Source organism: Centroberyx affinis, unplaced genomic scaffold, assembly GCF_046629955.1.
Source record: "Centroberyx affinis isolate AG114_WGS23_722 - 3 ecotype Tasmania unplaced genomic scaffold, CSIRO-AGI_Caff_v1 ptg002327l_1, whole genome shotgun sequence".
NCBI classification, from domain to species: Eukaryota; Metazoa; Chordata; class Actinopteri; order Beryciformes; family Berycidae; genus Centroberyx; species Centroberyx affinis.
Window position 1 is genome coordinate 343,388 of NW_027280595.1, and position 22,971 is coordinate 366,358.

Below are 22,971 nucleotides of genomic sequence, written 5' to 3' on the forward strand. Positions count from 1 at the left end.
TTTATCCTGAAAAACATGGCTATTTTGTGAGCAAAGGTCTTAACTTGGCTCATAACTTTAATAGTAGCCTGTAGTACGCTGCATTTTTATGCCAGCAATCATTTCGTAAGTGTAGGAGTCAGTTTTTTTAAACGGTGGATATCTTATTTTGGAATGAAACTCTTCAGTTGCTGACGGCCCAAAAGCAATGCTTCTACGCGGTTCACATCATTGCTGGCGACGTGTCTTCTTCTTCTTCTTCTCTCCCCTCCATGAAACCTTATATCTGTGTTTGGTTGATAGGATAAACATCTGTATCTACAGCAGCAGAGGTCCCACAGCCCACTCTGGCCGTCTCTCCTTTTCCTTGAGAAGCTCCAGTGTTTTGGCTCAGAGAAAACACACAGCGGCAACCGAAAACAAACACGGCATTCAGGCATATAGACAATGCCGGGGTGGCCAGGCGATAGCGCGGTGCATTCCTCTCCATTTGAGCTAATATTCTGGGAGATTCTGGACTTAATGTAATTACGGGGGAAATGACGGTCTCCTGTGCACAGAAGGGAGTGGGTGAGTGACTGCAGGGATGGACTGTAATACTCTGACATTCACTTTGTTACTGTGGGAGTAGCGCTAAATGCATTTCCCAGAATTCCAAGGCTCAGGTTTGACACATTTTTCCAGAGACGTTTCACCTCCGAGGGATTCAGCTACACAGCCGGGTTGCTCTTTGCAAAACGGCGAACTTGATCTCTGCTGCAAAGATATTAATTTATGAATTTTCCAGTGATAAACTATTACAGGGGGAGCTTAGTGACCGTTGAGGGGTGAGCTCAGTTGTAAAACAGATGTGGGAAAGCCATTTTTGCAGTAATGAACAACTTTCCAATCTGCAAAATAGGCTTCAGAGGGAGTTCAACGATAATGTGTGATGTGGAGTAACGAAAACTACACGCTTTTGGAATGTCAGTATTTGAGGATTAGGATAGAAACAAGCAATTGACCCCTTGACATAATGTCTAATGTCTAAACCACACATCACTGCAATCGATATGACAAAAAAATGAAGGGTAAATGTAGGTAAGCGTATAGATTAAATACCTCTCCATCAGAGTTTAGTGGTGTGGACCAGCTGGAAAGTGCAATACTGGGATTACACTTAATCCCTAATCTGAGGGGCCAGGATCCTGAGATTCAAATGTAAAGATCTGAAACTGAGTTAACTTTCGTTGCAACTCTGATTCGCTGATGAAATGTTTTCATCATAAACACTAAAAGGTAGCAAAAAAATGGGGCAAAACAACATTGAATTTTGTTTTTACATGCATTATCAACTGCAAAACATCTGATGCATGCAACGCCTGCAACAGAATGATGCGGCAGTACTGGATTCTCTGATTTGAAATGAACTCCCATCAGAGAGTAATGTGTTCTGTGCATCAGGTGGGATCCCAGCATAGTCACCACACACACATACACACACACACTCGGCAGATAGAGTTGACATTGTGAAACACCTTCATTTTTGGCAACTTCTTACCTAATTTAAGATAATATTAGATGACATTGTAATAAACTCTGTAGGGAAACTAGTGCATTGCAGCAAAGATACAGCAAAGAAAATGTTGCAATTGTGCTCAGTAGCCCATCGCATACTGAAATATTATGACTTCAAGACTATGTTCCTGTTAGTCAAACTCAGCCATGTCATTTGTGCTTATCACAGATTCTGAAAACCCCATGCCTGTCCAAAAGACTTCATAGTATCAATGGACCAGTAGGATATAGCTGACACCACTTTTATTTCAGTCATCTTTGCTGACTCTTTTTAGGTGATCAGTTCGAAGCTGTGATGGCCGAGTGGTTAAGGCGTTGGACTTGAAATCCAATGGGGTTTCCCCTCGCAGGTTCAAATCCTGCTCACAGCGATGTAGTCTGCCCTATGTGTTCTTTATATATGCGAGAAACTGGTGTTACATTTACTTTACAAAGAACTGAGTTACTGTTGGTCCTTGTAGCGTTCTTCACATGTTGTCTAGTTTAACAAATAGTTACAAAAGGTGGAACGGTGGCCTGCAGAGACTGTTCTGCAGCTGAAAGGTCAGAGATTCAGTCCTGTCAGCCATCTGTGCTGTCAAAGTGTCCTTGACCACAACACAAATATCCCTTCCTGCTCACACTTTTGAAGTTGTTCTGGATGAGAGCGTCAGATAAACGCCTAAAATGCAAAAGTGTTACGACTATGAAATTGCGTTCTCGCTGCCATAAATGTTCGCTCTCTTGAGAGGAGCAGGAGGCAGGCAGCACATGTAGCCCTGAAACTGCCCCTGTGGAGCTGTGATGGCCGAGCGGTTAAGGCGTTGGACTTGAAATCCAATGGGGTTTCCCCGCGCAGGTTCAAGTCCTGCTCACAGCGATGGAGCTCACCATGGGAGAACATCAGTGGTTCTGAATCAGGTGTCTCTAATTTCCCAGAACCTGCAGTTTTCCAATCCAACCAATGACTACAGCAGCTGGTTCTCCTCAGGTTTAAGTACTAATCAGCTGCTGCAATATTTAATTGGAATAAAAACAGGTCAATGGTCAACAGGTAATGGCACATGGTTGCCACTTGTCCTGCCAATGGTCCACTGTGTACATCCAATGTTTCCATCAAAAGGCATGTGACCTTTAAAGTAACAATCTCAGCAGCTGTCTCAGCAGAAATACATTTGATTAAAATGTAAACAAAACACTATAGAAAATATTTAGCTCACCACATCTTCACAGCAGATAAATATATATCTGTCAAGCAATATGCTCACAAACAACCTGTTGCTAGCAAGCGGCTAAAGGGTATTGACACTTGTGGAGGAGGAAACACGTTTGCAGTTTGTTGTAGTTCCTGCGGCTGCTGTTAGATGTTACTAAAGAGTCCATACTACTGATTGTTCCTTCAACAAGACACCACCGCCCTAACTTCAAATCTTCTGAAGTTGTTCTAGAGCGTTAGCCAAATGCCTGAAATGCAAAAGTATTCTGACTTATTATGAAATTGCTCTCTTTGGCAGAAATCCCTGTCTTGAGAGGTGAAGGAGGCCACACAAGTAGACACGAAGGCACACCTGTTGCGCTGTGAGGGCCGAGTGGTTAAGGCGTTGGATTTGAAATCCAATGGGGATTCCCCGTGCAGGTTCAAGTCCTGCTCACAGCGATGTTGTTTATCATACAGGTCTATCAGTGGTTCTTCACGGTTTGCCATAAAAGTACAAGAGTCTCCACATTATCATTCCAACCAATCACTGCACCAGCTGATTAGCTCTTCTCTGCATGTACTAAATTATGAAATCACATTCTACAGTGTTTGGTTGAAATGAAGTCCTGCAGGTTCCATCCCAGAAACAGACAGTGTTTCCATTAAAAGCCTTTAGTCGTGTAACTGAGCAAACTCTTTTCAAGTTGTTCTAGATGCATAAAATGCAACGGTATTCCAACTGACTATGAAACCCTCATTCACTGCTCTTTGCCGGAAATTATATTTACTACCTTGAGAGGTGAAGGAGGCCACACAAGTAGCCATGAAGACACACCTGCCGAGCTGTGATACCTGAGTGGTTAAGGAGTTGGACTTGAAAACCAATGGGATTTCCCCTCGCAGGTTCAAGTGATGTACTTTACCACACGAAAAACACAAGCTTCTCTTGCCGTTACCCTACAAAGATGTTTTTTCTTTGTAACATTCTTCACATCTTAAACATGGGCACATGGATGGCACAGCATAGTTCAACCTACACTCTAGAAACTTGGTAGGGTGTCCTACTGGTTAAGAATGTGACCTGCAATGTTCTGTACGTAGAAGGCTGCAGGTTCATGCCCAAAATGTGTTCTCAGTATTTTGCTGTTTTGCCACTGCACAAAGGAATTATTGTTGGGGTACATGGGCTTGATAAATGACAAATAGACTAATTTATAGCCTGACAACTTCTTTATAGAATCAATGGATCCTTGTGGGTTGACATAAGATCACAAACAAGCATGATCTCCATTCATTATGGTGCAACTAGGTAGGTTAGAAAGCCACCACCACCCTATCTTCAAATCTTCTGAACTTGTTCTAGAGCGTTAGCCAAATGCCTGAAATGAAAAAGTATTCTGACTGATTATGAAATCGCTCTCTTTTGCATCAATCCCTGTTTTAAGAGGTGAAGGAGGTCACTACACAAGTAGCCATGATGTTGTTGCAGTTGAGCTGTGATGGCCGAGTGGTTAAGGTGTTGGACTAATGGGGGTTTCCCGTGTAGGTTCAAGTCCTGCTCACAGCGATGTTACTAATAACAGTGGTTCCTAACCATGTACCATAAAAGTTTGCTTATTTTCATTCCAACTAGTCACTACACCGGCTGATTCTGGTGTTTAGCTCCTCCTCCCTGGGTGTATTAATCTGTGAAGTCAGATGTGTAAAACACAAGCTTCCCTTATCTTTACCCTACAAAGAAGTTGCTCTTTGTAACAATCCTCACATCTTAAACATGGGAACATGGATGACACCGTATAGTTCAACCTACATTCTTGAAACTTGGTAGGGTGTCCTAGTGGTTAACGAGAATGTCCTGTAACTAGAAGGCTGCAGGTTCAAGCCCAGGATCATGCCCAAAATGTGTTCTCAGTGTTTTGCTGTTTTGCCACTGCACAAAGGAATTATTGTTGGGGCACATGGGCTTAATAAATGACAAATAGACTAATTTATAGCCTGACAACTTCTTTATACAATCAATGGATCGTTGTTGATTGACATCTCCAGTCATTATGGGGCAACTAGGTAGGTTAATTTTCAGTAGGCTACTTTCATTCTTGTAATATAGTTTGAAAAGCCAGCAACAACAAGCAAAACAATCCACAAAAATAATGTATTATTAAATGATGACTTATTTTCTTCCCTGGCATGAAATTGAGGCAGAGAAACACCAGGGAAAACATTTTTTTTTTAGAATAAGCACATTTTGGCACAACAATGTAAAAGCATTGGTACTGGTCAAAACCTGTTCAGAGGTTTACTCTTGAGATGGGATGGAATTAGGACACACAGAAGGCAATGAGGAGTTTACTGTGTGTAGAGGACAGATCTAAACAATCCCATCCCGCTAATATTGTAAACAGCACCTGCACTGGGACTTGTAATAAAAATCACCACCAGCCAGATACTGAGAGGTCCAAATTTAACTTTTTTCTAAGGCTGGGTTGAATAAACCCCATATGCTCGCCCACCTGCGTGTACAAATATTTACTTTCAAAGCTGTTTGTCTTTTAGTTTAATAGACGATACAATTTTTTTTCAGAGTTCTGGTACAGCAGCTGCGCTCGATGCTGGGCTCAATAATCACAAAAGGGAATTTTAAATGTAATATTATTACTTGACTAATTAGGGTAGAAAAAACCCCCCATTTTGACAAGCCATTGAGTCTTAAAACCTTATTTTTATATGTAAAGAAGTGAAAACGTGAGGGGTGAGATAATTTTACTTGTTTTCAATGAAATTTCTAGTGTGTCAGTATCTTGAAATGAGGTAGAGTGCTATAACTACATTTCAGTAATTGTATTTTCATTATTGTAACTACTTAAAATGAACTTTCAATCATTGTAACTTAATTCGTATAACCTCGGTGAGGCTTTGATATAAGCTCATCTGGCTTTTTACTTCACCTGCACATGTACATTTCTTTCCCTTTCTTTCTTTGGTAATTCTCTTAATGTATTTTTTGTTTGTTTGTTTAATATGTGCAAATAAACTAAACTAAACTAAACTAAGGAAGGTTTTAAGGAAAGTAAGATTTCAAGACTCAATATTAAATTAAATGACTTGTTAAGATGGATATTTTTTTGCGCTGTAGTCCATAGGCCATCTACACATGTATACTGTATATGCACATGTACAGCAATGTAACACCCAAATCTTTTCTTCCTCCATTCATCCCTTCCTGCTCTCTCTCCCCTCCTTCCTGATATTGCATGTTAGACTGCAGAGCTAGAGAAACTTAATAACCAGCTCACACTGCACTCCAAACACTCACTGGAAGTATGTTATTCTTGGTGCTGACTACCTTGACTTGTCAGCGGAGGCCAAACGGAGCAGCCTCGCACTGAGACCGATGGAGGAAGGACGGAAGGAGGAAGGGGGGATTTGATCTTGAGTTTCCATATGTGTCTTTACTGCTCCACTGGTCCGCCTGCACATTCTAGGCACATGTGTTCATATCGCCATAGAAACTGAAACACACATTTACTCTGGGTGTGCATGTGTGTGTTGGCGCGTACTTAGTCCCCAGCATATGAAGTTTAATGTCTAAAAATGACAGACTTGTTAAGTTATTTTATCTTGTATCCAGACTTACCAAGCTTATTTTAGTATTTTTTTTAGTTACATCATCTTACTGCACTGGCAGATAATTTTACCGGTTTCAACAAATTTGACTTTTTTCAGGATAACTTACTTGTTCTATAATTTACTTGTTCTATAATGATTTCTTGAAAGAAGTCATATCGGCATGTATCAAGTGAAATTTATTGAAACCAGCAAGATTATCTGCCAGTGCAGTGAGTTAATTTGACTAAAAACATCATGAAATAAGCTTTGACAGGTCTGGAAACAAGATAAAATCACTGGATTGTCATTTTTTTGCAGTGTACAATGATACCAAACAATAAGAAACATCAAGCATCACAGAACAATGGTCACTGAAAGGCTTTTCCACTCTCCGTCTTTCTCGGCTCTGTAAGTGAAATAGTTCCATATTTGGCTCCTGGCACCAGGTTATCAACCAGTTAAAGTGGACTGGGATCCAGTTTAGACTAGGGCTGAACAATTAATCAAAATTTTATCGAAATCGCAATATGGCCTACTGCAATTTTCAAATTGCAGGAGGCGCAATATCTGTTAAAGGTGAAATGTGTGTCAAAATACCATTTTAAATTAAATATTGTGGTGCTGCAGAGATGTCCTGGCCTACACATCATATTCTACAGACTTAAGAAAACATCTTTGTTTGGTACAGATCCCCGCAAAAATCACACCATAATCATTTTAATAGGTTTTTCAATGAAAATGAGAAGAATGATGTAAAAATGATCATTCCCTCTAATATCGCAAATCATATAGCAATTGCAATATCAGTCAAAATAATCGCAATTAGATATTTTTTCAAAATCGTTCAGCCCTAGTTTAGACCTGGTGGACTGTTTGGCACTGTTGAATGTTTCAGCTGTTTGACTCTGACTGCTACAGTCAGAGAATAGCCAGACTGACGCTCTGTCTATTCCAATCCTTCTTCTTCTTCTCTTAACTATTTCAATCTGCACAGAATTTCAGCCTGCAGAACACATTTAGTGTAAGTACGTTTATAATCTTCAAGATTGAATTTAATCTTTCGCAGCGGTATAAAACTAGTATTGAAATTTCAGTGATCATACCGACGCTAAAACACACACATGCACACTAACACACAAGACTTTCTCTTAGAGCATATGATAGCCTGTCTCAACTGGTGGAATAGCTCATGTGTTATGTCATCATGATAAACAGCCATAAGCAGATGTCAGTGATGAGTAAAGTTACCAGCTCACCTCAGGGTGCAGTGCCAATATGTGATGCCACCCTCTGTATCCATGCAAGAAGTATTGTTTAATCAAAGGATTCATTGTAAATATCCATTTGATATACACGTTGAGAGATAATAAAAGATTGCTAAATTGCTAAATAAAATGCAAGATCTGTGTTTTTTTGGTACTTTTGGTACTAGATTTAATTTAGTCTCCATCTTTGTTGCTATAAGTGCTCATTGCTGTGGTGTTTCTGCACTGCACCTCTCAGAGATCACCTGTCAATCAAACAGTGTGGGCGGAGCTTGGATTTTCTGTTGATGCAGTTTGAGCTTCTGTAGGTTGTCTGTTCAGTCATGATGGCCATCGCAGTTGTTCTTTTATTTATTCCAAATCTGCGAATCATTTCCTATGCGATATTTTTTCCCAGGAAAGAGCAACCAGACAACGGGTGTTTAGAACAGCAAATGTAAAAGGTTTCATGAACAGGGGGTAAATTGAGTCACTATTGTGTTATATGAATCACGACTAGCCAGCTCTATAGAGAGTAGCAAAACAGATATTTATTTGTATGGAAATATTGTGTATTATTACTTTAATTCTGGAAAATGTCATAGATAGCCTACCAGCTTTCTCAATATTAAGCTGTGATGTGTTTGGCCTTATTGCCAGCATTTTTTTAGTGTAATGATTGTGCTTGTTTTCAAAAGTCTTTGATCATGTGAGTCTCCTCCAAAACGACATGTAAGATGATAGATGATCCCCAAAGTGATCATTATTGCATCTGACCTTTTCAAACAGCATTTTCTTTTCTTTCTTCTATCACACTGACAGGATCCAAGAGATCTTGCACGCACCCAGTATCTTGGCCTTAGCGCAGCCAAGATAACCCTACATTAGCCAACAAACCACAGATAGGCATTAGATGGGGTTTAATCACAGGGTTGTTAACTTTAAGAGGAAAATTGCACCAGTTTTACAGTTTAGCAGCTGATGTTAGCCACAATAGCATGTGGTCCCTGAGGGCTCGATCTGCCCTACTGCTAGTCCTGGTGAAACACAGTTAGCCTCAGGTTGGATTCAGATAATCACAACTCTACATTACAGGCAGTTAGCTGTTGCTCTAATCAAGAGCAATTTGCTGTGAGTACAACAGGTACGGATTCAGTTTCTTGCTCAAGGACAATTCAACAAGACACACTGCTGCTCAGGAAAACACTGTCAATTGCAGGGATTGAACCGCTGGTCTTTTGGTTACAGGACAGTCTCTGTAAACAATAAGGCTGTGTTCACACTGCAGCTAAATGTGTCCCAATTCTGATCCATTTCTTTCCCTTACATGTGACACAGATCTGATGTTTTCTAATTCATTTTTCATTCATTTTCTCAATTCAAATCCGGATCAAAATCCCGCGGCATGCCACCTGCACGCAACTTGTATTTGAGCACTCAAAGTGGAATTTGTCAGCGTTGCCATGACAATAAGTAAACCTTACGTCATTCACCTGAGACATAATGTCATAACTTTGGCACCACAGCAGCTTGGCTCAGTGTTGGAAAACAAGACACAACAATGGAAAAATAACCGACTTGATTGCTACTGTACGTATTTTGCAAGATGCCTCAATCTCAAAGTCCAAGTCACAACTCTGTTCATACTGACTATACTGGTATTGCATATGGGTTATATCCTAGAATAGATTTGAACAGCCAGGTATAAGCAGCAATAGCATGAAGGCCTGCATTAGCCTAAATAGCCTAAAACTCCCTGCTATCCAACTTTGTACAACAGGCAGTCTCAGCCAAGCAATTTGATTGGTCAAAGTCCCATTTTAAACCTGCTACCAATTACTGGACACTGTAAATCAGACAGCATTAGCTCTAGTGATGGACTTAATTTCTCACAAGATGACATAGTGTCCTGAGCGCAGCTGTAACTTCATGAGATGCTCGCAAAGTGCAGAAAAACAGTGTCCATAAAACCTGTAGGTTTGCCGCACACCTCTTCACTCATAGACCAACATGTTTCAGTTCTGTTTAAACTTTCATATTGTAAGAAAAAACACTGAAAGGAATATTGGCACTGATGCTTCATGAGGTTCCCTCATAAAACATGTTTTTGTTTGCAAAACCCAGTAATATTTTAGAAACTGTAATCATATTATATATGACTATTATAGGATTATACAATAATATTCCCTTTTCTATATTGAGCTTGTATTCATTCCTTTCTGGGTGCTCCTCGACGGTTTTATGATTCCTATTAACTTGAATCTTTTTGTTTGTTTTTCATCTCATGCTCAGTGTCTGTGAAAGTGTATCGTGACGCCTCGCTGCAAAACACGCTTGAAATAAATTGGACTTGCTTCCGAACGCTGTCTCCCCAGACTGTGTCCTCTGTGGTGAGTTTATGTGATTGTATGTCTGTCCGTCTGTCCAGCGGTCCCAGCAGTAAGCCTTCCCTTCGCCTTGGGCACATTATGGTCCCACATATCAGAGGGGAGGACTTACAGTTGGCAATAGACTGAAGGTGGATAAGCAATGATACAAAGCACACACTTCCACTTCTGTCCCAATGCACTCATACACACACAAACACACACACACACACACGCACACACACACACACACACACACACACACACACACACTCACATACAGTACATACAAAGGCACAGGCACATACATACAAATATACACACATTCATGAAATAAAAAAATACCTTAGTTAACATGAGCACCATTAGTAAATTACACATTAGTTAACTGTTAATTAAGCATTAACTAACCCTTAACTTAGTGTACCCTTATTGTAAAGTGTTACCGAAAAAAAAAACAATATTAAAAGTAGCTAAAAGATCAGAATTCACAAAGGTGATGCTAGTGGATGTATTTTAACCCCTGGAACAAAACACGTGTGTCAACACAACCCTTATTTTCGAAAAGCCCATTCATATTTTCCATAGGGATTTTAGACTACACACCAAATGACGGCGATGCTAATCTTTGGCAAAATGACGACTTCCACTTACAGCCTTTATTCTCACACACACAAATGCAGACACACACACACAAATCCTTGCTCAGGGCTATATTATGCAGCCAACAGTGCTGCCAAGAGAGAACGTGCCTGTCTGTCTGCCTGCTTGTCTGGCTGCCTGCCTGACTGTATCTGCCTGTCTCTCTGTCAGAGGTTGCCATTAATTCCTGTGTTAGATGAACTTTTGTCAGTCTTGAGCTGAAGCCTTACTAGTTCTATCAAAAGAAACTTGTCAGTGGAGCTGATGTACGTTTTACATTACATTTTACATCACGTTTTCGGCAGTGAGCTGACACTCATATCCAGAGGGACATACAGTGAGTGCAACAGTAAAATCAGCTTCAATTCCTAGATCATGAAAAATTATAAACAACCAAAAAATAAAGGGTATCAGTGCCTTTAAAATATTCCTGTGGAAACAATCATGTACGAGCAAAACACTGGGGGGGAAAGGAATAGCTCAGACAGCGTCACCTCAGACTGTGTGTGTGTGTGTGTGTGTGTGTGTATGTGTGTTCACATGGGTTTGTGTTTGTGTGAGTGTGAGAGAAAGAGACTGACAGAAATAAAGAGACAGAGAACGATGTGCGGGTGTGTAAGTGTATGGTGTGTGTGAAGTGGCATTCAATTTGTTTGCATGCATGCACGTATGTGTTATTGTACATGCTTGTGCACGTTTGTGTATGCAAATGTTCACGTATTATGTATGTACTGTATATGCGTGTGTGTGTGTGTGTGTGCGCGTGTGTGTTCGCCCCTGCGGCAGGGCTGAGTGGCGGTGTTAAACCCGAGGTGAAGGGAGGTGTCTGGGCAGGTTAGCGTCTCACTGTGCCACTGTCAGCCAGCTGTCTGCTGCTGTCCTGCTGCCAAAAATATGACTAGCTAGCTCTGCCAGTTAGCTACCTGGCAGGACAAACCGGGCCAAAGCTGCTGTGTGGATAAAGAAGCCTACCAGCAATAACTACCCATTTTCAGGAACGAAGAATAGAATGCTGTTGTTTTGTCATACCTATTTCCATTTTCATTTAACCTTGCTTTCAAGTAATATGCCTGTTGATCAATTTACCCTAGAGATGAAAACATAGACACCAAAATCATCCATAAGTCCCTAGTAGATCATTTGCTTTGGTTCTCCATGCTAACACTTTATCAAATAATATGTTGAGTGATAGTATGCTGACCTTTTAGTAAAATGTTGTTAGTTTTTATTATAGCCTATATATAGATTCCTAAATTTTAAAAATGAAATATTATTATCTCAACATAGCTGTTGTAGCCACGGTTTATTTTTGGAACTATTTCAGATCAGCAACCATATATTCACGCTATTCACTGCGCAGTGATTTTTAGCTGCACAGTGTCCGATTTCCCACCACATTCATTTCCAATGGAAACACGGGAATTAGTCTCTGCTAGTTATTTTCATCATATATCATGTAAGTGTTATAAGTCTTCTACACAATAAATCTCTCTGCCACTGAATAGGTAGGTCACCCTGCCTTAAAGAGCTGCTAATTAGTCTGAACACTTGTCATGTTTTGGCCTGAAAATGGAAAAATGATATTTAATGTCGGCACAAAATATTGGCTACCAGCAGCTTCAATAAAAAAATATTGGTGAAAAAAAACAAATTCCAAGGCACAGTTGTTCACAGAAAAAAGTTAAAACCTTAAAAGCTTACAATGCTCCAACACATTTCAGCATTGACCTGATGCACAAAACAATTTGTCCAATAGCATTGTACATTTTTAACCTGTTCTTTGAACAAGCCAATGGAATAAAGGTTTTTTTTTTTTTCCAGGAAGAGTGCCCTAGCCTACTAACAACACACCGACGTGTTCCGTTGACGTGTAACGTGTCCCAAACTAGACACACGGATGTGCTGGAAATGCCGTATCATTTTTAAAAGTGTAGGTGTTGGTTTTTGTGGAGAAATGATTAAGCTGCAAATTACCCTGGAATCTTCTATTTTTAATCATATACCTTTATCCGGCTCCAGACATGATGAAAAGTCACCGTGCAAGACTGGAGACAGAGAGCATGGCACCAGAAATCTGAGGGAACATGGGTAAATTTGAGGGTTTGTTTTCGTATTAGGGGGATCGTCTGATTGCGCGGAGACGTGCTAAAAATAAAACGCACACAGACAGACAGACAGACAGACACACAGTCTTGACTATATCACGGTAGAATTGTTCAAGTGTTACCTCATAAGCTGAACACACACACACACACACACACACACACACACACACACACCACTCCCTGTACATGCCCTTGAGCACATGTGGGTGTGGTTTTGGTCTAACGGGGGCTGAAGCAATTTTAGTGAATTGTGTTTTCACCTCAGTATTCCACACCTACACTAATATTAAGTCTGTTTTCAAGGCTGTGGTCAAACTTACTAACCAGTGAATCCTCCTCCAAAATATACAATCATTATCTCAATCGCAGGTCTCTTAAATTAATTTTAGTACTGCTGTTATTATTTAATTTTATATTTATTGAACCAGATAGTGCTGTTAAAATTAAAATCTATTTTTAAATGTCATTCAATTGTTAAAATAAAAAAAATAATAAACAAAAAAATCTATTTACTGAAAATAGCACTTTGCAAAACAGAATTACATAGTTTTACAGGCAATAAAATATTATAATAGCCAATGAGATAAACATAATGGCAGACATGGATTAAAAATGAGGCTACAGAAGAATAAAATAGTAAAAACAAATTATACACCTGAGGTCTGTCTGTAAAAACATTTTCTTAAGAAATGATTCACAAGAAGACACTTATTTTGCCAGCATGAGCTCCTCAGGTAGGGAAAATTGCATCAGTGTTTATCTTTTCAGTGTTGGGAAAAGACATATAATTACTCAGACAAGCCACACACAGACAATTTGTCATCCTGGTCTGCGGTGCAAGGTGGCAAAACATATTTTAATTCAACCACATTATTTTCCCAAATGGAACAGAAGATAGTAATGTCAATTTGGATGTTGAACCAACAGTGCCAGGCAGCGAGAGCTTACCACCGACTCTTCAATCCACCAAAAGGTTTACTGTTTACATAAGCCTACTTTGCCTGTTTTCATATGTCAAACAAAGGGCGGCTAATTTCTTTCAGTGCAATCTTTGGCAGAGAAAAGATGATTGTAATGATGATTGATTGTAATGCTAAGGTTAATCCAATGGACATGAGAGATTTATGTAGCAAGACAAAAGTGCAGTGTTCAAAGCCTCGCTCCACCCTGCCCCACCGACAGATTCGTGGGCCAATTTCCTCGTAGTATTTCAGGTGAACAGTTTCTAAAGAATGTAAAATGTCAGCCTCTTCAATTTCTCATCAAATTAAACGGTAACACTTTACAATAAGGGTCACTAAGTTAAGGGTTAGTTAATGCTTAATAAGCATTAATTAACCCTTAATTAACAGTTAACTAATGTGTCTGGTAATCATTTACTAATGGTGTTCATGTTAACTAAGGTATTAATTTATACATTATTTAATAGTCATCTTTATAAACTATTAAATAATGTATAAATTAATACCTTAGTTAACATGAACACCATTAGTAAATTACACATTAGTTAACTGTTAATTAAGGGTTAGTTAATGCTTATTAAGCATTAACTAACCCTTAACTTAGTGAACCTTATTGTAAAGTGTTACCAATTAAACATTCTTTTGTATTTCTTTATGTGATTTTGATTGTATTTTGGTACACACTGTTGCTGTTTGTCTGCTACTTTTATATTTGTCATAGATGCTGCTCTTTCAACCAGGTCTCTCTTAATAAAGCTACATGTTTGCAGATTGAAGTTTTAGTTCTACAAGCATTTCTCAGAGGCAGAACTGCTCTGGAGGCAGAAATAATCTGATTGGTTGAGTTAAACCTCAGTGGGCGGGGCCAAACAACTATAGGTTTTCTGGCCAGATAATTTTAGACTGAAGCCAAGGAAAAGTGGTAAGAGGGGAGGAAGCTAAATGCAGTCTAGCCATATGTTATCTAGTTAGCTAGCTGCTGACCTTCCTAGCCATACTAGCCTATAGCTATCTTAGTTAGCTTGCTGAAGATTATGAATGCCATGCGATCACAAATAAATTAAGCCATTGCCATTTACATTTTTAATATATATATTTTGATTAGAGTTCCTTCTTTGCCATTCAAGTTTGCTAGTTAGCTAACTGCTCTGAAAAAAACTGTGGTTGTTTGGCTCCGCCCACTGAGGTTTAACTCAACCAATAACATTATAATACTGCTTCCTAAGCAGCTCCGCCTCTGAAAAATGTTTGTATAACTAAAACTCCAAACTGCTATGTATCCGTCTGGCTGTGAATACACTGAACTGCTGAACATTTCTTCAGTTCAGGGGCTCACCAGCAATAGTTAAAGTTAGAGAGAGTTTTCTTTGGACAGAGGGCCATGCCTGTGTTTACAGAGGGGAGGGAGGGGGGGAGGGCTTCCTCCAGAGTTTCTGTCCCACTTCAGTCATGATGTTGTGTGGTCCTCCTCCACGGGTCACTGGGTCAGTGAAAGCACCTGAGGCAGAATACGACCTGACTTGGGTCTAAATGCTGTTTCAAATCTTTCAAATGCATTCTCATATATTTTCTCAGGCATCCTCACGGGAGATTGCCCCGTCAGAATCTATTTTTTGCGATCGACTGAGCTTGCCTGGCACAACACAACCAACTGTTTCATCACAAAAAAATGCAACCAACACCCATCTGTTTCAGCAAGCGGCAAGTAAATGCTCACAGTAATTGGTCTGACCCCCTGAAATGCATACAGGTATGTGGATATGTCTCAGAGGGACATGCAAAGAAACAAATTACTAATTACACCTACAGCATGGACAATACACCAATTAATTGCTCTATATATATGAGATGATTTTAGTTTGAGCTGAGTCTGGATCTGATGTGGTTTCCATTCTGGCCGTGGCTCAGCGACATGGCAGACAGCTGATTAGTGGCTTCGGTAGCAAGAGGGAGATATTCTTTATATTCTTGGGCTAGACATGCTTGGCTTAGTCAAACGTAGGTGGAACTGAAATAATCACAGATTCTACATTATATAAAAGCACAACATAGGTGAAAGAGCATATACGCTCAGCAAAGCCTTTCCCTGGATAAATAAAGGCTAAAACAGACAACAGGTGGAGTTGATGCATATTTGTTTTTTATAGAAATATCTTTTTTGTTTGTTTATTTTATGCCTTTTTGTGACATTTGCCTGCTACAAATCCTGAAAGCACACTGAGATATCTAGGAAAATGACAACTGAAGTTGATACAGCTGTTAATTTGATGCTTGCTTAGAAATGATAGTTACTCCATAAACCTGAAAATACAATCTTTCCTGAGATTAGGTGACTACACAGTCCTCACTCTTTGTTGAAAGTAGAAGCCTATGTTGCAGGAAAAAATACCTTTAAAGGGTTTCATTCCAAAATACTATATCTGCATTTTGGAGGCAATTGTATACCTGAAATTTATCAGGCAATATTTCAAAAACACAGATTATTCTATAACCAAAACAAGCAAAGGTCTTAACATGCCTCCTAACTCAAATAGCAGCCCATAATGTGCTTTATTTTCATGCCTGCAATAATTTTGTCTGTTTAAGACCCAGTTTTTTTTCAAATGGTGGTTGTCTCATTTTAGAATGAAGCTCTTCATTTGTACTTTACTCAAATATAAATACAGACATCAGCCCTCAGGAAAACCTTGTACTTGCTTGCAGCCAAAACTCACTTCATGACCACCCAGTTGTGGAAATTCAATTCACCGCATACAAAACCACGGCAGTCACAGACAGCTGTTTATATGTCAAGGATAGACCACATCTTCTCTTGTATAACTACATTAATGAATTAGCTGGTTTGGGTTAGGGACTGTCTGTGCGGATCCAATTCAATTACAGTGTGCACCGTCTTGGCAGAGGAAAGGAGGGGAGAGGAAAAGAAAAGAGGAGACAGGAGGAGAAGTGAACATAGGAGAGAAAGGAGAGGGAGGGGAGGAGAGGAGGCAAGGTGGGCTGTGGAGAGGAGGAGAGAGGAAAGGAAAGGAGAGGAGAAAAGATAGCAGGAGAGATGAAGAGGAGAGAGACGAGAGGAGAGAAGAGGCAAAGCGGGTCAGAGAGAGGAGAAGAGGGGAAACGAAAAGAGGAGACGATGGGAGAGGAGAGGAACAAGGTAAAGAGGAGAAAAGGGGTGAAGTGAGGAGAGAAGAGGTGAGGAGAAGAGAGGAGACGATGGGAGAGGAGGGGAAGCAAGGTGGTCTGTGGAGGAGGGAGGAGAGGGAAGCAGAGGAGAAGAGACGCAAGACAAGGAGAGGAAAGGAGAGGTGAATTGAGGAGAGAGAGGAGGAGAGAAAAGGAGGCGAGGCAAGGAGAGGTGAAGAGAAGAGAGGAGAGGAGAGGGGAAAATGGGAAAGGAGAGGAGAGAAGAAAAAGAGGCAAGGAATGAGGAGATCAGAAGGTAAAAGAGCAGAGCAGGTGGGGAGGATAAGAGAGAAGGGGAGGAGAGGAGAAGAGTGGAGAGGAGATAAGGGGAGGACAGGAGAGGAGGATAAGGGAGGAGAGGAGAGGTGCTGGGTGGGCTGCTGAGAGGGGCGTCGTCCAGGTCGAGGAGAGCCAATAAGGATCTCCAGCCTCCTGCATCCTTCTGATGGGAAGTCCCACCGTGAAGCCACTGACCCTGAACACAACACAAACCTCAGCAGTGGGAGAGAGAGAGGAGAGAAAGATGTGAGGGGAGAGGAAGAAGAGGAGAGGAGAATAAAGGGGAAGAAAGAATAGAGACATATAAGGAGGGAGGGAGGGAGGAGATGAGGGGAAACAAGAAAAAAATACATTACTTAGAAACAACAGATTACATAAACAATAGTCAATTATAAATAGAAACAAAATGTTAAAGACGAAGGTAAGAAAGGATGGTGAAGAGAGGAGGAAAATATGAGAGAGGAGGAAAAATAGAGAAAGAGAGGAAGACGTGGACAGAGGGTAAAGAGAGGGTCGGGTGGAAAGAGGGTGGTGAGGAGGTCAGAGGGGGGAGAGGGGAGAGGGGGAACACAGTGGGGGAGGGATAAAGGAGGAGATGAGACTGGGAAAGAGAGAGAGAGAGAGAGAGAGATGGGGGAGATCAGATGATGATGTTTTCCTCTCTGTAATTGTATTTGCTCTGTCGTTTGTCGCTGTGTGAGACTGAGAGCTAATGAGCTAAAAGCCTGTTCAGTTCAGTTCAGTTAGGAAGAGCTAGAAAATGGTAGAACATCTTGGTATAAAAAAAAATATAATTTTTCATCTGCAAAAAAAAAAAAAAAAACCCAAAAAACAACAAGCTTGGAAAGAAATCTTATCTTGCATCCAGACTTATTAACCTTGCTTCAGACAATTTATAGTCAAATGACCTCACTGCACTGGCAGATAATTTTGCTTTTTCCAATAAATTTCACTTTGTTCACGTCAATGACTGCATTGACTTGGAAATCATTATGATACAAGGAATTAAGCCTTGAAACAAGAAACCTGATTTTAAGCTGCAATAGGCAATTTCTCGTGTTGGTGGCCACAAATGGCAGTGAGAGAAAACTGTTTGAATTTTGAGGACTACAATACCCAGAAATCCTGTAACGTGACATCAGTAAGCTAAATGTCTTCTTCTTAGTGGCTGGTGGGGTGGAGGGGGTGAAGACGAGACTCAGCCATCGTTGGTGAGTCCAGCTTTCTCTGGACAGAGAAAGTTTGAATTTCATCACTTCTTGTGCGCAGAGAAGATTTCCTGCCATTGATCATACCTGACACCAAATTTAATTTGGGCAAATATGGAGAATCTACAGCGTCTCAAATACTTGGGATGGGACCCTCCTCTCTGTTGCAGCTCCAGTTTGTGATTTAGGCTGATAAGACGGCTGGATTGTTACATTAAAAATCTTGCCTAGTGCAGCTTGAAGGCAATTCCCTTTGTTTAGTTACCTGCTCCAGACTGACAGTCCAGCCAAAGAGGTGGTAATGTCAATTTTCTCAGGAAAAAGAGAGCAGCATTTTGGATTTTCTATTTCAAAAGTTTATTTCCAGGGGTCATGAATGAGGACTTCTCAATTAATTAGTTTTTATAGTGGTTTGTAAATATCTCTCATTTATGTGGTTTTGTAGTGTTTTTTTTATGATGTATTTTTTATGATGTATTTTTTTTATGATGTATTATTTTTTATGTTATTCTTTTATGATGTATTTTTTATGATGTATCCTGTTGCTCTTCCTACTCTTTCCATATATTGCACTTCATAAAAAGTTTTTTAGATTGAAGTGTTTTTAAAGCAGGCCACATCAAATAGGCACATTTTGGGTTGAGGCCTCTTCTGTACAAACTCCAGTACCACCCCTTAGTTGCAGTTCTCCAGTTTGTGACCCAATATGGTGTCACCCATGCCCCTTATTGGACACTCCCCTTGCCTCTCTGCCAGTCTGGGACTACGATTGGCCTGAAGCCACATGACCATATACCCAACCCATATTTGTAGGTACCCCATTGGCTGATATGTGTGTGGATGTATATGATTGGTTGTCTTTTATTTTTTTTTTACCTTTTTTAATTTTTTCTGCTACCCTATTTAAATGTTGTTTGTAATGTGTTTCATGAAGACCCTGATGAAGGCCACAAGCCGAAATGCGTTGGTCTAACAATAAAGTTGTTCTATATACTACAAGTGTTGCTGGAGTTTTGACCTTTCCAGACTGACAGTCAGACATACAGAGACAGTCAGGCAGATACAGAAGGAAATCAAGACAGCCAATCAATCAGATATTGAGGGAGCGTTCACATCACAGTGTGTTTTCAGGGGCTTATTCGAACACTGGAGCGTTTCCACCTTTAGTTCAGTTCATTTGGCCAGGTGAGAACAACGGCATTCGTTCTAGTGTAGCACCAAATAATGGCACTGAGATGCCTGAAAATGCGAGTCTCAGTCCTCTAACAAGACAACTGTGGTGCGGTTCGTTAGGAGTGAGAATATAATCCATCCAACTACAGGAAACGACCCCAAAATGCAAGGGTTTATGGGTAGAAGGAGATGGATATTGACATCTGTTAGCCAGCAGTTCCTCATGCTAGGTAAGTCTGGCATAACAAAATTAAGCGAGGGCAAACCACGGTCTGGACTGATGCTCATATTCAGCTATTTCTTTGTGTTTTCTTAACTGGTATGAACGCCGGAGAAGGTAAATTACGTCAAAAATGCAGAGAAGTCCATCATGCTTAGCTAAATTACAGGGACTGGAATTAAATTAGTTTTGCTGCCAAAATCTGTAATATGGCAGGATGACAAGTTACCAAAACTCTGTCCAACAAACAAGCTGCTTGTTAGTCAACGTGACTTTTGTTTTAAAACCCTGGTTGGCTTTTGATTGGGCAGTGTGAACAGTGTGAAGTAAAGGTTTCCACTGTAGTTCAGACCAAAGAAAACCAGATGAAGGTGGGATCACAGCCTGAGACAGTTACACAGAGACACAGACAGTCTGTCTGTCTGTCTGACTGTCTCTGTGTCTCTGTCTGTCTACCTGTCTGTCTCTGTCTCTCTCTCTGTCTGCCTGTCTGTCTGTCTGTCTGTCTGTCTGCCTGTCTGTCTGTCTCTCTGTCTCTCTGTCTGTCTGACAAACAGGAAGGAAGGCAGTAAGACGGACAAAACAGTCATTTCTTACCTCCCTCCCTCTCCACTCCTCCCATCTCAGCTGAACCCAGGCAGGTCGGCTTGGTCTTTCCCTGCCTATACCTGTGTGTGTGTGTGTGTGTGTGTGTGTGTGTGTGTGTGTGCGTGTGTGTGTGTGTGTGCTTCTAGCGTCTGATCTAGAAAACATCATTATGGTAATACCGCCACAGAGGGAGTTGAACCCACGGGGCGTCCACAACACAAAGCGCCTGGCTGTTGTTGATTCAGCATACACTCTCGCTCTCTCTTTGTAAGCGCACACACACACACACACACACACACACACACACTCCTACTCGCCACTCAACATGCACATAACTCTATTTCACTCACTGTTTTTTGTACACACACACATACGCTTCCACTCTCTTCACCGCACTCTTAACTCTGTATTTCGCTGATTCTCTCATCTTTCATTTTACACACAACACACACACACACACACACACACACTCCTACTCTCCGCTCTGCATACACATTAAACAGCGCATCATCTTCTGGCTAAAGCCGCCCGTGAATGCAACTGTTAAAACGTGCATCAGCAAAAAAAAAAACACAAAAAAAAAAACAGGTTTTACAAACGAGCCGTTGTGTTTTCACTGTTCCTTTTGTGAGGCGGTGGATTCATTTGGGTGACGCTGAGGGCCGGACGGAGTCTTTGAAGAGAAGGATGGCAAATTGAATTACTGAGTTTCCCCCCACCTCTTGAGGCTATGTGTGTGTGTGTGTCGGCGTTGGCTGTTAAGAGTGGAAGGAGCCGTAAGAGAGGGAGTTATGTTTCGGCGGCTTTGTTTGGATATGAATAAGTGCGTTTGAAAAATCTGAATGCCTTGCAAAAAAAATGTGGTTATGTGTAATTGAACGAATCTGTTGTCAGTCGGTTGTCATTACAAAATTTCATGCAAGTCGGTGAGGGAGAAGGAGGTTGTTATCTGGTCGATGTGGGTTTTAGTTTTTGGTAATGTCAAATACATAACTGTCCAGATGCTTGTGCTTTAGCGCAGTGGTTCTCAACGTGGGGTCCGGGGACCACCAGGGGGCATTCCAGGGAGGGGGTCCCCAGCAAATTGATGAATTGTTAAACTTCATTATTTCATTTATAAGAACAATTATAGAATGTAGAATGAATATTTTGGTCATAGTTTCACTGTTATCTCTCTACCTACAATTCAGATAGTCATGGAATTGTAGACAAAGTTCATAATTAACAGTAAAAAATATTCTCAGATTTGGGTCCAAGAGAGAAAATCTCATCAAATGGGGGTCCGTGGCCCTAATGTGGACTAAATCAGGGGTCCTTGATATGAAAAAGGTTGAGAATCACTGCTTTAGCATATAATGGGAATTTACTTGTTTTTTTCTTACATTTTTATGAATGTTATTTTATCAGCTTATTCCCAATATAAAAGACTCACACACACACACACACACACACACTTGCATGGTGGTCCACAGCTTCTTAAACACTACAACCCATTTCCATTAGTTGAGGTGAAGCTAATACAACTAATTTCACCCTCAAATGCTCATCTAAAGTAAACAAATCAATTATGTAGTACTACAGCTATACCACACTCCACACACACACACACACACACACACACACACACACACACACACACACAAACACACGTCGAACCCACACATAATCCAATCAGCCCTGGCAGTTATTTAGTGTGTATTTAGGTGTGTATTTGTGCTGTTTGACTAAATCTCCTCTCTGTTTACGCGCCATTAGCATTGAAAGGAGCTGGATTGAGTGGGGCTCAGGGCGCGGTCCGTGGGGAAGCGGCAAATTGGGGATTATTAGTCCATTTACTGATTAAGAAAGTGAGGTGCAGTTTGACCGAGACTGAAGGAGACAGACCGGCCGGCCGCAATACACTCACCGATCAATTCTGTGATTGGGAGGGTTTGGAGCCAGCGGGGCATGAAGTGGCATTGAGGGTGGAAATGAGCTTTAGAGATGAAACTGTGCTCAGAGACATTTGGAGAGGTGAAGTTCCCAACAACATCAGGAACCACAAGTTTGATCCCACTGGATGATGATCGAATCCCACTAGAGCAGTGCTTCTCAACGTGGGGTCCGGGGACCACCAGGGGTCCTTGAGAGGGTTCCAGGGGGTCCCCAGCCAATTGATGAAGTGTTAAACTTTACCATTATTTGCAATAAGTTAACACAATTCGAGAATGTAAAATAATTACTGTTTTGATCATAGTTTCTCTGTTATATCTCAACCTGCAATACAGATAGTCATGGAATTCTGGACAAAATCATATCGAACAATATAAATATTCTCAGATTTGGGTCCAAGAGACAAAATCTCATCAAATGGGGGTCCGTGGCTCTAATGTGGACTAAATTAGGGTCCTTTGATATGAAAAAGGTTGAGAATCACTGCACTAGAGCTCTGTCTACTTTCCCACTTTCTAAATAACAAATAAAAATACAAAAGGTGAGCAGACTTCTTTGTAGCAAAACAAGATGAGCTCTATCTAGTGCCAAAAGCACTTTGTTTAAAATCTGGATTCAGGTTCAGTTAATCAAAATGTTAAAGTGGATTTTGAGGAGACAATATTGATTGTGTCCCTCATGTAAATGATAATAACAATAATAACGTTTAATAATGTTTGCTTATGTAACACTTTTGAAAACACAATTAGA

The 22,971-nt window shown here is 40.6% G+C and overlaps 3 non-coding genes across 3 annotated transcripts; all 3 read left to right on the forward strand.

The window, feature by feature from the left end:
- The first annotated feature begins 1,825 nt into the window (after positions 1-1,825).
- trnas-uga (transfer RNA serine (anticodon UGA)) lies at positions 1,826-1,907 on the forward strand. The gene has a single exon. It is a non-coding gene; the product is annotated as a tRNA-Ser (tRNA).
- Positions 1,908-2,313: 406 nt separating this feature from the next.
- Positions 2,314-2,395, forward strand: trnas-uga (transfer RNA serine (anticodon UGA)). The gene has a single exon. It is a non-coding gene; the product is annotated as a tRNA-Ser (tRNA).
- A 695-nt stretch (positions 2,396-3,090) lies between these two features.
- Positions 3,091-3,172, forward strand: trnas-uga (transfer RNA serine (anticodon UGA)). The gene has a single exon. It is a non-coding gene; the product is annotated as a tRNA-Ser (tRNA).
- The last annotated feature ends 19,799 nt before the right edge of the window (positions 3,173-22,971 follow it).